Raw genomic sequence first — 13,432 nt, 5'->3', positions numbered from 1 at the left:
TCCTTCCCGACGCCCCTCCCCCCCAAAGTCCATCCTTCCCAACACCCCTCCCCCCAAAGTCCATCCTTCCCGACGCCCCTCCTGCCCGACGCCCCTCTCCCCCAGTCCATCTTTCCCAACATCCCTCCCCCCAAAGTCCATTAGTGGAGGTGGGGTGGCTGGGGGAGGTTTGGTTAAGACCCCCTTTAGCACTGACCGGCGGCTGAGGAGCTTACAGATCTTTCTGAGAGAGATGCCACGGCCCCGGAAAGAACCCACGCGGCTGCGACTGGGACGCTTCCTTCCTCAGGCAGCACCAGCACCGCCCCTCCCCGAGAGCTGAGGCTGCTCAGTGAGCCACGTACGTGCAGTTACACACACTGACTGTGGACGTTAGCAAACACGTGTGTGCAGAGAGAAGGGAATAAACACCACGCGCGATCCCACCGCCAAGGAAAAAGTACCATCGACGTTTGTGCGGATAACGGTGCCGTTTCCGATGCCCCTCTTGTAACCCGCAGGAAAGTGCCAACGACAGCGTGAGGAGCCGCCCCGACGCTTCACACACATCTGCTCTCCTCCGTCTCCGTGTAAATGGAGACACACCCACGGGTACCGTATATGGTTGCAGTTATGTTAGAGAGATTACGTGTGCCTGTGAATATGAACATAATGACTTTAACAACACGCTACTCTAATACAGACAAGACGGATATTTGTTTTCTGAACCGTCTGTGATTTGGCTGGAGGCCCCTCACCCCTGAATGTGTCAGTGTCTGCTTCCCCAGAATAAGCTCTCTGATGTGACCACAGGGCCAATACTGACACCCATTCGTCCACGTCTAGCCCACCGTCCATGTTCCGATGACATCAACTGTCCCAATAGTGCTCTCTGTCCTCCACGTAACATGTTCTCCTGATGCGGCAGCCAGGCCGCGGTCAGTTGTTGCTTAGGCTGTCCCGTGGCTGGCGGGGAGGGCGGGGAGGGTCACCCACCGTGGTCATGCTAATGGCCATGCTAATGACTCGGGTTACGCATTCTGGGGTGCACGTACCATGGGGGGGATGCGTGTTCCCGGTACATCCTATCCTGATGCAGAGGAAATGCCGGGACGGTACCATCATCCGCTGGGGAGGGTCAGGAGTTCTTCACGAGAACTGGGATCACAACGCATGTGCTTGTTCACTCAACAACCTTTTGCAAATGTTTGGAATGGTTTAAATATTCTCACATGGTACCATTTTAATAGGTACCCAGCTTTCCATTAGATGCACATTATATTTACTTATTACAATTCCTATTGTTTTGCCAAATTTCAACATTTTGCTAAATTTTTGCTGACGTTAGCAATATGGCGAACATTTTAATAGAAAATTCTTTATATACATCCAAGATTATTTCCTGAGGGTAGATCCCGAGGACAGTCAAGGGTTATACATATTTTTAAGGCTAAAAAGTTCCGTTAAAGGGTCCTTGTCCTGAAAAGCATTTACACTCCCCAGCACAGCAAAGTCTTCCTCACCGTCTGTCTCCCTAAAGCATCTCCAGTGTAGGGTTTTGTCATTTTCCAAAGTCCTTTCTGGCTTCAGTTTCTTTCTTTAGTCAAAAAATTTGAACTTTTTTCCATTTACTTTGGGCCATTTATACAACTTCTTTTCTTTAGCTTCCCAATCACATCCTTTGTTAGTTTTTCTGCTGAATTTTCATCTTTTGTTATGATATACAGTTCTCATTATTGCACGAATGATTTGTAAATTCAGTTTTGAATTCTTGTTTTATTTTTTCCCCCTTAGTGTGTGTTTTTCTAAACTCCCAGTACTTTGTAAACAGAGTACATTTGTACTGGTGTTTGTAATTTGTTTGAACACATCTGTAATTGCTCTGTCGGTAATTAATCTGTGGTGACACGTCCTGTGCTGAAAAAGCACAGGTCAGTGGTGTAGACGGCCAGTGCTGGGGTCAGGCCGGCCTGGGGTTCAGCCCTGTCTCTGCTAGGTGACTTTGAGTGCGTCCTTAAGTGTCTCCTCTGGAAACAAGGATATAATAGCAGGGTGGCAGCGAGGACGGACTGGGCCGCTGTGCAAAGTGCCCGGCTCAGGCACTCAGGACGTGCGGGTCTCTGGCTGTTGTGTTGCCGTGGCCTGGGCTCCTGAGGACCAGTTCAGGCCCTGAGTCTCCGGAACGGAAGAGGGCAGGTGTCCGCCAGTGAGTGTTGCCAGGACAAGGGTGGGGACCTGTCATGCGTCCAATGGTGGCCACTGAGATAGCGCCTCCCGGTGCCCGCCACCCAACGGCTGCAGGCTCTAAGTCAGGGCATCCGAGCGGAAGAGCGGGTGCCTTCCATGGACTCCCTCTTCCACGCTGCATGGACAGCTGTCACTTGGTGACATTCAACAGCTACCTAAGGTCCCTAGATGTACGCTTGCGGGCCACCGGCCTGCAGTTTAAACCTGGGTCAAGAAGTCCGCAGGAAGCACCGGGTGAACAATGAACTCGGGCAACACTGAGTCCCACGCCCGGAACACAGCACAGGTAGGCATCCTGAGTCCCACGCCTCCTGGACGCAGCAGACGGTGTGAAGGAAGCACGAGCTGGCAAGCTGGCCCGTGGGGTTCTGCTCACATCCGGGTACGGTGCCGAGCAAGTCGGGTACCTGCAACTCCTGGTCTGGGGGTCAGCTTGCTCTCAAAGGGCCCTTCCACCTCAAGCATCCTGGAACTGTATCCCACGGAATCTGGCTTCACTGCTCACCCCTGAGGGCTCACTCTTGTGACATCAGTGAACCCACAGGAACCAACGCACAAGACAGGAGGTGCCCAAAGAAGGAATGCTCAAGGGTGCCGGGAAGGGCTCCCCACCCTCTACCTCTCATAATGTGACCTGCTTTCCAGGTGCTCCCTGCCCGGCTAAGTGCCCCTGTGGGAGCTCCAACCTGTCCGTGGCCCCTGGAAGCCGGGCTTCTTGCTCAGCTCTACGAGCTAATGACTTGTCAGACCCCGACTGCTCAGCTCTTGGTAGGAAGGGCTGAGTTCTTCCCAGCCTCCCGATGGAAAGCAAAAGAAAATAATGCGAGACCTTCACAGATAAGTGCACATTCACCACCACAAACGGCACCATCACAGGGACACATATGCAACATTTCAGAACTCGGGAAAACGGCCCAGCAGCGGCCCAGGCTAAGAATGGGAGTAATTTGGTCCTGCGGTCCAGCAGGGGAGAGAAACCCCAAGTTTCTAATTACCCAGCCACAGTCCTGTATTTTGATGTCAAAGAGAGGAAGTAGCTAAGCTTTCTCCGGGTCATAGACATGCTCAAGAGTCAAGGGCAGAGCCTTCTGCTCAGACCACGGCTGGCCACCGGCCCGGCCGCCCCAGCTCCTGTTCCTCGGATGAACCCCCAGGAGCCGCCAGTGACCCCACCTCGCCTCTGCCACCTTACGGGGATGCTGGCACCAACGTCCTCCCCCAAACGCCCCCCCTCCCCCGGTGTCCTTTCACCCAAAAGTGCAGGCCGGGCTCACCTGGTCTCCCATTCCGCCCGCCACTCCGTGAGTCCTGGAGCTCACACATAGCGTCCGCGTGTCGGCCGTGGCTGCGGGGTCAGCGAACATTGCGTCCGCTGTCAGGCTGCGACAGAAGCAAGTCCAGCTTCAGTCCTGATTCCCAGGACACCGCTGATGCCCCACCTGGAGCAGCTGGAAGCGGCCCCAGCACAGTCGGTAGCGCGAAGGACGCCTACTCCCGAAGGATGGCGTTTGTGCCTGGGCAGCGCCCCGCTGGGTCCGTGTCCCTCGGCGCCCCGTGGGCCGCTGGGTCTGCCCACTGCCCCGAAGGGACGAGACCTTGTGGTATCTCCTGTCATGGTCTGGAGGCCACCACCCCCTGCCCCGCCCCCGGCCCCCCAACAGCACACACAGAAACACAGGCGCCCTGCTACCCGCCATCCTGGGCTTTACTGGCCATTTCTTTTATTCTCGGGACGCACGGACGGGACCTTGAAACAGAGACTGTCGGGCGGGCACAGTGAAGAGCAAAGGAGAAGAAACTGGGGAAGAGGGAACGAGGGGTCCCCTCTTGTTGGGCTGGCGTGCCTCACACCACCACCGACATGAGACGTAGTCTGAATGTGACTTTTATCCCATCTCAACAATGACAAATCAAAAAAAAAAATCAGTTGATCAGAAAGTGTAAAAAGGAGAAAAGTCCTAAAGTCTTTACATGGTGGTTGTGGTATTTCCCCCTCCACAGCCTAACGATCCTGTTCCCCTCCCTGGCCCGGGGGCCCCTCCAGCTGTGGGCCATCCGGGGCCCCCGTCTTGTGGATCCCCAGCTCCTCTCCTAACAAAACCCAACCGGATCTTGAAGGGGGTAAACTGGGGGAGCCGAACCGAGGAGGACAAGGGGCAGAGAGAAAAGGAAGAGACTTGAAGGGGGGGGTAGCGAGGGAGCCAAAGGCCCTTCAGAGCTGGATTCAGACACAGCTCTTCCCGGGTGCTGACCTGAGGGACCAGACAAGCATGGGGCTCCTGTGTAGCCTGGGGATGTGGGTGCTGGGAAGAGCAGAGGTAACGGCGAGAGGGGAGCTGGGGGTGGCAAGTTCTCTGACCACCTTCCAAGGACCCCAGGAAAGATCTGGGGAGACCTTTCGAAACTTGACCCCTGTCCCCCAATGTCCCTGTTTCTGGTTCAGGACCCTCATCACAAGCCACCTCCGGGAAGTCTGCTAAAGGATGCCCTGCTGACCTCCATGTCTGAGCTCCTGGAGGGCATCAGTCCCCATCAGTCCCTGGGGCCATCGGGACCACCGTCTCTTCAGGAGCGACCCGGGGGTTTGCGGCACTGGGCTGGAGGTGGGGTGGCTGGGGGAGGTTTGGTTAAGACCCCCGCGACTGCTGGGACAGAACGCCACAGGCAGGGGCTCGGGTGACCGTCTGCACCTTGGGGTTCAGCGAGTGACAGCTGGCGCCTCCGGGCTCCAGAAGCCGGGAGGTCCTGGACAGGGTGTCTGCGGAGCCCCGCTCGTCGCCCCGCTGTCTGTGCCCCCACGTGGGCCCCTGCCCCATGCGCTCTCTGGGGTCTCTATTAGAAGGGGTGGGCTCCACCCTCCCTCGTGACCCCCTGTCCTCTCAGGGCGCCGCCTCGGAACCACCACACCGGGAACTAGGGTTCAACCTTGGGATCCGGGGGCACGGCACGCTCCGCGTTGTCTACACAGGCGAGGCGGCCCTCAGTGAGCGCGGCGGCCAGGAGCAGCCCTGACGCGCGCGGGGCCCGGATGCCCGCTCCACGTGCCCCCCACACCCCCCGACGCCACGCCGCCGACCTTTTACCTATCAGGGAGGTCACGTGCTCTAAGCCCATCCAGCTCGCAAGCGGCCGCGTCAGGATCCGGACGCTGAGCTCTCCCACCCCAGGGTCCGGGTCCCAATCGCTCTGACACCAAACGGCCCTGCCCGCACCCACGTCCTGCTGGGACGGAGGAGGACGCGCAGGCTCGCAGCGTTGCAAACTTGAGTGAAGCCCCGAGCTTACGCCGTCGGTGATTGGAGGAGCACGAAAAAAAAAAAAAAAAAGCATCCCTATTGGCTTCCCATTGGCTACTGTGTCGCTGCGCCCTCCTCTTCCGGCCCCTCCCCGAGAGGCTGGCTCAAGGCTCGAGAGCCTTGATTGGATGGGCGGGGAGGGGCGGGGCTGTGGGCGGGACACGCCGCCGAATGGGCGGGGCATGTTTGAGCCCCACCCCTTCGGCAGCCTCCTGCGGGGAGGCCGGTCCCGGGTTTTCCCGGTGGCGGCGCCGGAAGTCCCGCGTCCACCAGGCCCAACGGGAGCCTGGGCTCCTCCCGACTGGAAGGTTCCGGACTCAGGGAGTCAGGAACCCTGGCGCTGGGACCGGCTCGACAGTCTCCAGCGCCGCACTGAGACTTTGCACCTTTCTTCAGAGAGCGGCGCGGAGCCCCGAGGCCCTGGCGTCCAGAGGCCGTGGCCGGAGCGGCGGGGTGGAGGCGGGGAGCCCATCTCCCGGGGACCGGCCTGTTGAGTGGGCCCCTTGCAGGTAGAGTGGGGAGAGTGGAGGGCGCGGCCGAACCCGGGTGTGGGGGGGGGGGCGCGCAGGCAGGTGGGAAGCCTGTTGCGGAGGTCGCACCCGCCCCGCCCGGCCTGCCCCCGCCGGGTCCGCTGTTCCTGGGGCTCCCGGAGCAGCCGTCCTCAGGACCGCAGCACCCGAACACACTGACCACCGCGGGGATTCCTGAAAGCAGCCTGCCCGAACCGGTCAGTATTTACTGTCCAACGAGAAGTGTTCGGTGAGATCCTCAGGGAGACTGCGGCCCGATCGCTCACCGGTGCCCGCAGCAGGCCCTCTGCCCCGCCAGCCGGCGGCCGCACCCCGCTGATTTTGCAGCAGCGGTTACCTGGGTGCCCGGACGCACTGCCACGTTAAGGCCGAGGCCTCGGGGCCACGGTGAGCCCGCCCGGGCCCCAGCGGGGGCGCTTCTGCCGTCCAGGGAACATGTGACGGTGGCCGGAACATTCTGGCTTGGCACACACACTGCGGGAGCTACTGGCGTCTAGTGGGTGGAGGCCAGGGTGGTGCAGAGTACCCATTAGTGACTAGGAGACATGCCCCCGCCCCCACCACAACGAGCTCTCGGGCCCCCAGATGTCTCTGGTGCAGAGCTGCGAACCCGCCCCAGGCCCCCTCTCCATTATGCGTCTCTGTCACCTCCTTGATGGTCTCTCTACCTGCAGCCTTAATCGTACACGCTCTTTGCCCGGGCCACACCACCCATCCCCTACATCCAGACTCTGCGAATGGTTTAGAGCCGTGGGCAACCTGGGCCCCCTTGCCTTTCCACCTCTGTCCCCATCTCCCTCCAGTGACTCTCTAACCTGACTCTGCACCAGACCCTCTTAGGGGACTGGTGAACACGGGTGACTGCGCTGTCGGGTTTTGATTCAGAAGGGCTGGACCCGGGCTGCAGAATTCGCCCGGGCCTCGGCTGGTTGAACGCAACAAGGAAGTGGAAGGCCCGGGAGTGCGGATGCAGCCCGATCAGGTCGGCCCCGGGGCTCCGAGAAGGTGGGGGAGGGCCGAGAGTGGGCCCCGGTGGGGCGAACACAGGGTCTCCGGTGCGTGGCTTCCCTCCCTACCGTGAGATCCCAGAGGGTACAATCCGCGTGAGCACTGCCCCCTGGGCCCGTGGGAAGCCAGGCCTTCCTTGCACAACATAGTAAGTTATTGGTAAATATTTGGTGAGTAGATCTTTTCATCATTAGCTGGTGAGCATGTCTCGTGATTAATTTTCAGACATTTTTTGGAATTTAGCTGCTCAAAGAAGTTTCTGTGAATATTGTAAGAATGCTCATAGCTTCACGGGAAGACCGGCCAGGGGAGGCCCCTGCCCTGTGATACAGCAGGGGACCCCAGCGCCGCTCACTGACTTCTCACTACTGTATCACTTTATCAAAACAAGGGGGATGGGGCGCTGGGGGCTCAGTTGGTGAAGCATTCGACTTCAGCTCAGGTCATGATCTCACGGTTCGTGAGTTCAAGCCCCACATTGGGCTCTGTGCTGACAGCTCAGAGCCTGCTTCAGATCCTTTTCCCCCGCCTCTCTGACCCTCCCCAGCTCATTCTCTCTCTCTCTCTCAAAATAAATAAGTAAACTTAAAAAAAAAAGAGGGAGGTATCAGACATGTGGAGGAATAGAATTTTCTCAGGTTTTATTTTTCATTTTATTATTTTATTTTTATTTTAGAGAGAGAGTGTGTGTGTGAACAGGGGAGAGGGAGAGAGAGAATCTTAAGCAGGCTTCATGCTCAGCATGGAGCCCAAACCGGGGCGGGACTCCAGGACCCTGGGGTCATGACCTGAGCCGAAATCCAGAGTCAGATGCTCAACCGTCTGAACCCCTCAGGTGCCCGGACTTTTCTCAGGTTTCAAGCAATCAAAGAAAACACAAAGGAACAGAATTAACAGCAGAAATGATATTAATATTTTATAAGTGAAATATAACCAAACTAAATGTAGAAGGAGAAACTGACTGCAAAACATATGTACATTAGAAGTGGTTATGGGTTCGGGGCACCTGGGTGGCTCAGTCCCTTAAGCATCCAACTCTTTGATGTCTCAGCTCAGGTCATGATCTCACAGTTCATGAGGTCGAGCCCCACATTGGGGCTCTATGCTGACAGCGTAGAACCTGTTTGGGATTCTCTCTCCCCTTCTCTCTGTGCCTCTTCCCTGCTTTTGTGTGCACCCTGTCTCTCTCAAAATAAATAAGTTTAATAAAAAGGGATGATTTCCCAGCTCCGCTGTGTCAACGCCCGCACCTGCCTCCCTGCCGTGGAACACACACACACACACACACACACACACACACACACTCATGTGTTCAGTCAGGGCCAGGCATGTGCCAGGGGCTCCGTTGAGTATCTGGTTTCTCTCCTTCCCTGATTTGTGTTCTTCCAACAAATTAGCAGGGGAAGCACCGTTTTATAGGACGTGGCCCACCTCCATGGGGTCTGAGCCACCCTCACACTTTTCCTATGGGGCCGATGGCTGGGGCGGCCGCTGTTTCCCTGGCCACAGGGGTCAGGCTGGAGCAGGCAGGGCAATGTGGTGGGGCCCCGGCAGGGGGTGGGGTGGAGAGCTGGCATCCACGGCCCGAAGGGTGGGAGCACCCCAGGGGCACATACAGGCTCTGCGAGACCCTTCCGGGCTCCATCACGAGTCAGCAGCTGGTGTCACCAGACTGAAGACTCCAGAGGCAGAGATCTCAGTGAGTACAAGCCCAGAATGGCTCTTCTGTTAAAGAGGAAGTAGCTCTACAGAGTCCAGAAGGAACCTTCCAGAAGGGGGCCTGATCCTAACCAGGGCTACTCACTGAATGTGCTGCTGTTAAGAGGATGTTATTTGGGGGACGTTAAACCAATACCCTCTTCTCTGTGGTGACATCGAGAGCCAAACCCGGTCGACTCAGGTCCTAGGGCGTGATCTGGGGTGTGGGGCAGATACCCCGGTGGTCATGGGGTTTGGGACCTGGTCAGGGACGAGTAGATGCTGTGCCAGGAAACCTCCAGACAGGAAGAGAGACCTGCCTGAGGGGCTCGGGATGGAAGGGAGACAGGAGAGGCAGCGGCTCCCGGGCTCCAGGCCGACCCCAGGGTGTGGCGGGGTCGGTGGTCAAGGGCTGGCGCTCTGCCTTCGGAGCTGCGACTCAGGAGGGTCTCCTGCGCAGGGAACCCGCCACGTTCGCATGGAACAGTCACACTGAGTGAGAATGCAGGGCGGCGGGCTAAGGTAGACATGAGGCCTGCAAAGGACCAGGGCACCAGCACTCGGGTCGACGAGACCCAGCAACCTGGGGACCCTCCCCAGAGGCCCCAGAGCGCACATCTTCATAGGGGTCAGGTGGAGGGTGTCTGACCCTCAGAAGCCGCGCAGAACCATGGAGAGTTCGGGTAGGGGCAAGTCAGCGGCCCAAACAGAAAACAAACTTGAAGCTAATCGCCAGTCCCAGGAGACAGAAGTCGAAGTGGCCCGCGGACCAAGCATCCCTGCCTGTGCCACTACCCTCGTCTCCTGTTCTCAGGTACCCCCATCCTCCCTCAGGGCAGCCGTGTTGCCTCCAGCCGAGCCACAGGGCCTTTGCACATCCCCTCTCTTCCCTTCAAACTCCGTTTGTTGGGTCTTCCTGGCTCAGTCACTTGCCCCTCTTACAAACTCTCTTTTATAGTATTTGTCATCTTATTTGCTTGTCATTTTACCTTAACCTGGCAGCTTTTGGACTGACATCTCCCTCCCCCACAGATTATGAGCTCCACAGAGGAAGGGACTATTTCCCTCGTGGCTGTGCACACAGCACCCTGCACGGACTCTGATACACTATAGGCCCTCAAGTGTATTGAATGACTGGATAAACGAACCAACCGGTGAGTGAGGGAATGGAGGAGGGACCTGTCAGAGTTTGTCTCTGCAGCCAACAGCGTCTCCGTGTCCAAGAGAAGAGCCTGAGGCAGGAGGGAAGCCGGTGCGGCCCTGAAGGGGGGGGGGGGGGCGGGGGGGAGGCCCTGCCCTCCGTGAAGGACCTGGACCTTGCCCCACGTCACACTTGCTTTTCCTTGACCTCAAAGTCAGAGCTGCATTTTCTTTTCCTTTTTCGCAGGATCTTGGTCTGTTTTTACTTTTCATTCCACAAACGTCCTGGCAACGAGGAAGGGCAGGCGGGCCGCCAGGGAGCGGGTGAAGCACAGACACCACGCAGCCCTCGAGGCCGATGCTTCAGTTTGCACGTCTAGAAAACAAGCACGCCGCCCTGCTGAAACCAAAGCGCCGTTCCCGCGCCGCGTAAGGTGCACGCTGACTTATCACGTCACGCGCAGGCTGTGTGCCCCCCCCCCCCCCCCGCCCCCGAAACATGTCCTGTGCTTGGTGTCCTGGGTCCAGGACCCGGTCAGAGTCTGCACACGGAGCGGCCTGTTCTGAAAAGCATCCCAAACGCCCTAATTCAGGCTGCGTGTTTACCAGCGGGAGCACGGAGAGCGCCAGCCGCCTCCCGCTCACACCGGGCGCCCTCGGTCCCTGTTCAGACGGCCTCGCTCAGGCGGCGCGGTGCATCCAGGAACGGACAGCCCTGCAGACGCGGGCTCCCGGAACATTCCAGAAGCCCGAGGGGGCCCTGTGAAGCAGGGGAGCAGATGGCTGAGCCACGGGGGATGTATCTTCTTTCTCTAAACCGCACCGAGCCTGCCGGGGGGCTCCGGCCACCACTCAGGCGGGTCTCCTGGGGCAGCTCTGGGGTGACCCTTGAAAGCCTGTCCTGGGCTCTTGGCCACAATGCAAACAGGTGCAGGCCACCACACCGCTCGGGGCGCCTGGGCACACGCGTGAGTCCTGCTAGTCCTGCCCAGTTTCTGGCTGTCTGGTTGCCTTGATGGGAGTTTTGCGGTTTTCACGCTGCCTTGGGACAAACAGGACCGAGGTTCACAGGATCCCCGTGGGGTCCACACACTTCACTGCTGTGGCCTGTGGCCTCCACCCAACAGATGCCAGCAGTGTCCCCCGGTCCCCAACATCCTCCTCGGTGAACTCCTGTGCTACATCTTACACAAGAGACAGGTCTGAAAAGTCAGGAAAGTTCCAGAGCCATGGGCACCAGCTAAGAGTTTCAAGCTTTGGGAGAACCTCAAACCAGGCGTTTCAGGGGTGCTTGGGAAGGAGCCTGTGCGTGGGCGGAGGGAGGGGCACAGCGGCCGGGTCTGCCCCGTGTCCCGCCATCATGCCCGGGGAAGCTGCGTCAGAGCCTGGCCCCGTGGCCCGCAGGAAACAGCACGGTCATGGAGACACCTATGGGGCCGTTTCCTCCCGGAAGTGCTGGTGTGGCGCCAGGCGCCCTCCAGGGCCCAGCGGGATGTCCCCCTCCTCCTTCCTTGTCCACATCCCCAGGGTGGTGAGGGAGGGGCCACAGGGAGCCCGGGCGGACAGCCCACCTATACGAAGAAGGCATGGTGGGGCGCCTGGGTGGCTCAGCTGGTTAAGCATCCACTTTTTTTTTAATTAAAAAAAATTTTTTTTAAATGTTTTATTTCTGAGAGAGAGAGAGAGAGAGGCAGCGTGAGCAGGGGAGGGGCAGAGAGAGAGGGAGACAGAATCCAAAGCAGCTCCAGGAGAGAGAGAGAGAGTGAGAGAGAGAGAGGGGCAGCGTGAGCAGGGGAGGGGCAGAGAGAGAGGGAGACACAGAATCCAAAGCAGCTCCAGGCTCTGAGCTGTCAGCACAGAGAACCGCAAGACCATGACCTAAGCCAAAGTCGGGCGCTCAACCGACTGAGCCCCCCGGGTGCCCCAAGCATCCCAATTCTGATTTGGGCTCAGGTCATGATCTCACAGTTTGTGGGTTCGAGCCTGCCCTGTGTCAGGTTCTGTGCTGACAGCGCGGAGCCTGCTTGGAATTCTTTCTCGTTCTCTCTCTGCCCCTCCTGTGCATGTGAGCTCTCTCTCTCTCTCTCCCCCAAAATAAACATTTAAAAAAAGGGGGGAGGGGGCGAGGAATGAAAGGATGAGACTGGAGGGGACCAGGGGAAATTCTGAGGAGGTCAAGTACAAGCAGCTTGAGGTCAAGTGCAAACAGCTTACATCTCTCTGCTGGGGGATCAGGGAGAGGCCCCTGGGCTCACCTGTCCTGGCCTGGACATGCCCAAAGGTCCCATTCTCAGTAGAGGCTTTTCTGACCCCCAGTGGGTCAGGGCCTTGGGCCTGAAATCTTTTCCTCAAAGGCACTTACCCTTGATGGCTGGACCGTCTTACCCACCCCACCCCCGACCGGGAATGTTCTGATTCACTGCCAGACACCTGGCACACGGCTGGAGCTCAGTAAATGTTTCTCTGTTGAAGGAATCTCTCTCCCGATCCGTCGTTCTCAGTGGACCACCTCTCTCTCCCTCTCTGCCCACAGCCCGGAGTCCCTTAGAGGCGGGCTCCTTCAAGTTCGGTCCCCTTCAGCACACACCTGGCTGGGCTCTCAGAGTGGAAACAGCCGTGGGGCCCTCCATGCCCACTGGGGCCACCCCAGGAGCACATGGGGCAGAGCCCGGTGGGTACAGCTGAAAGCAGATTGGGCAGATTTTCTGGAAGCCATGTGTTTCTGATGAAGAAGATGAAGCATCCTGTTTCTCCGCAGCCTGGTCTTCCTGGTGTAGCAGAAGGTGCCCGGCTGGCTGGGCTTCTGTGCATTTCCGTGCGGTGGTGGGTGGGCGAAAATGCTCAGGGATTACCCTGTTGTCCACCCCCCCCCCCCCCCCGCCGCCTATTAGCTGCTGACTTTTAGGAATCTAAGCTCAATGAACCTTCGAGCGGCACCTCTAAATGGAAACCTAACCGGTACGTGTCTCATTCAATTAGGAGGCACCCTCGCATGGCGTTTGGTCCTGGGTTCAAATCCCAGCTCCGCCCCTTGCGGGCTGCGGGGTCTTGGGCACCTTGCTTCCTCTCTGCATAGTGTCCTCACCTGTAAGAAGAGGAGCTGCCTTAGACAACTGCCGTGAGGCGTGAGAATGCCTGGCACAGAGAAAATTATCAGTGGTTCCGGGGAATTAATTGTAAATTTCTTGGCACAGTGCCCAGCACCTAAGGACTCAGCGCGCGGCACCTGCTATTACTGCGAGTTCTCTGATGTGCCAGGAGCTAGGGCAGCCGGGGTGCTCCGAGTCCGCCTGTTTGTGCCGTGGCCGGTGGTGTGTTTTCCGGTCCCACTCGACCCGGTCTTCACCTCCTCAGCTCCGTGATCTAGCTGCCTCCGCCAGAGGTACGTCCAAAATTCGAGACGGCTGAATGGAGGACCCGGTGTTTGCTGCAGGAATAATTATTTCTCCTCCGGTCTTAAAAGTCCAGCTGTATAGCTGGAGATGAACAGAGAAAAACTCGGAGTGAAAGTCAGCACTGCTGGCCTGCCTTGAT

General features: G+C 58.2%; 2 long non-coding RNA genes across 2 annotated transcripts in view; one reads left to right on the top strand and one right to left on the bottom strand.

Annotated features, from left to right (window-relative positions):
* LOC120248681 overlaps nucleotides 1-5,456 on the bottom strand; it is a 14,201-nt gene extending 8,745 nt beyond the window's left edge. The window contains exons 1-2 of the long non-coding RNA XR_005532655.1: nucleotides 5,310-5,456; nucleotides 3,501-3,606 (exon numbers count right to left, since the gene is read on the bottom strand). This is a non-coding gene — a long non-coding RNA (uncharacterized LOC120248681). The remainder of the gene's footprint in view (nucleotides 1-3,500; nucleotides 3,607-5,309) is intronic.
* Nucleotides 5,457-5,749: 293 nt separating this feature from the next.
* On the top strand, nucleotides 5,750-11,518 carry LOC120219713. The gene is made up of 3 exons (XR_005525372.1): nucleotides 5,750-6,031; nucleotides 9,791-9,912; nucleotides 10,146-11,518. It is a non-coding gene; the product is annotated as an uncharacterized LOC120219713 (long non-coding RNA).
* Nucleotides 11,519-13,432: the final 1,914 nt, after the last annotated feature.

This window comes from Hyaena hyaena, unplaced genomic scaffold (assembly GCF_003009895.1).
Source record: "Hyaena hyaena isolate Hyena2069 unplaced genomic scaffold, ASM300989v1 scaffold_13, whole genome shotgun sequence".
In the NCBI taxonomy this organism is placed as follows: Eukaryota; Metazoa; Chordata; class Mammalia; order Carnivora; family Hyaenidae; genus Hyaena; species Hyaena hyaena.
This window is presented reverse-complemented; position numbering and strand designations above follow the sequence as displayed.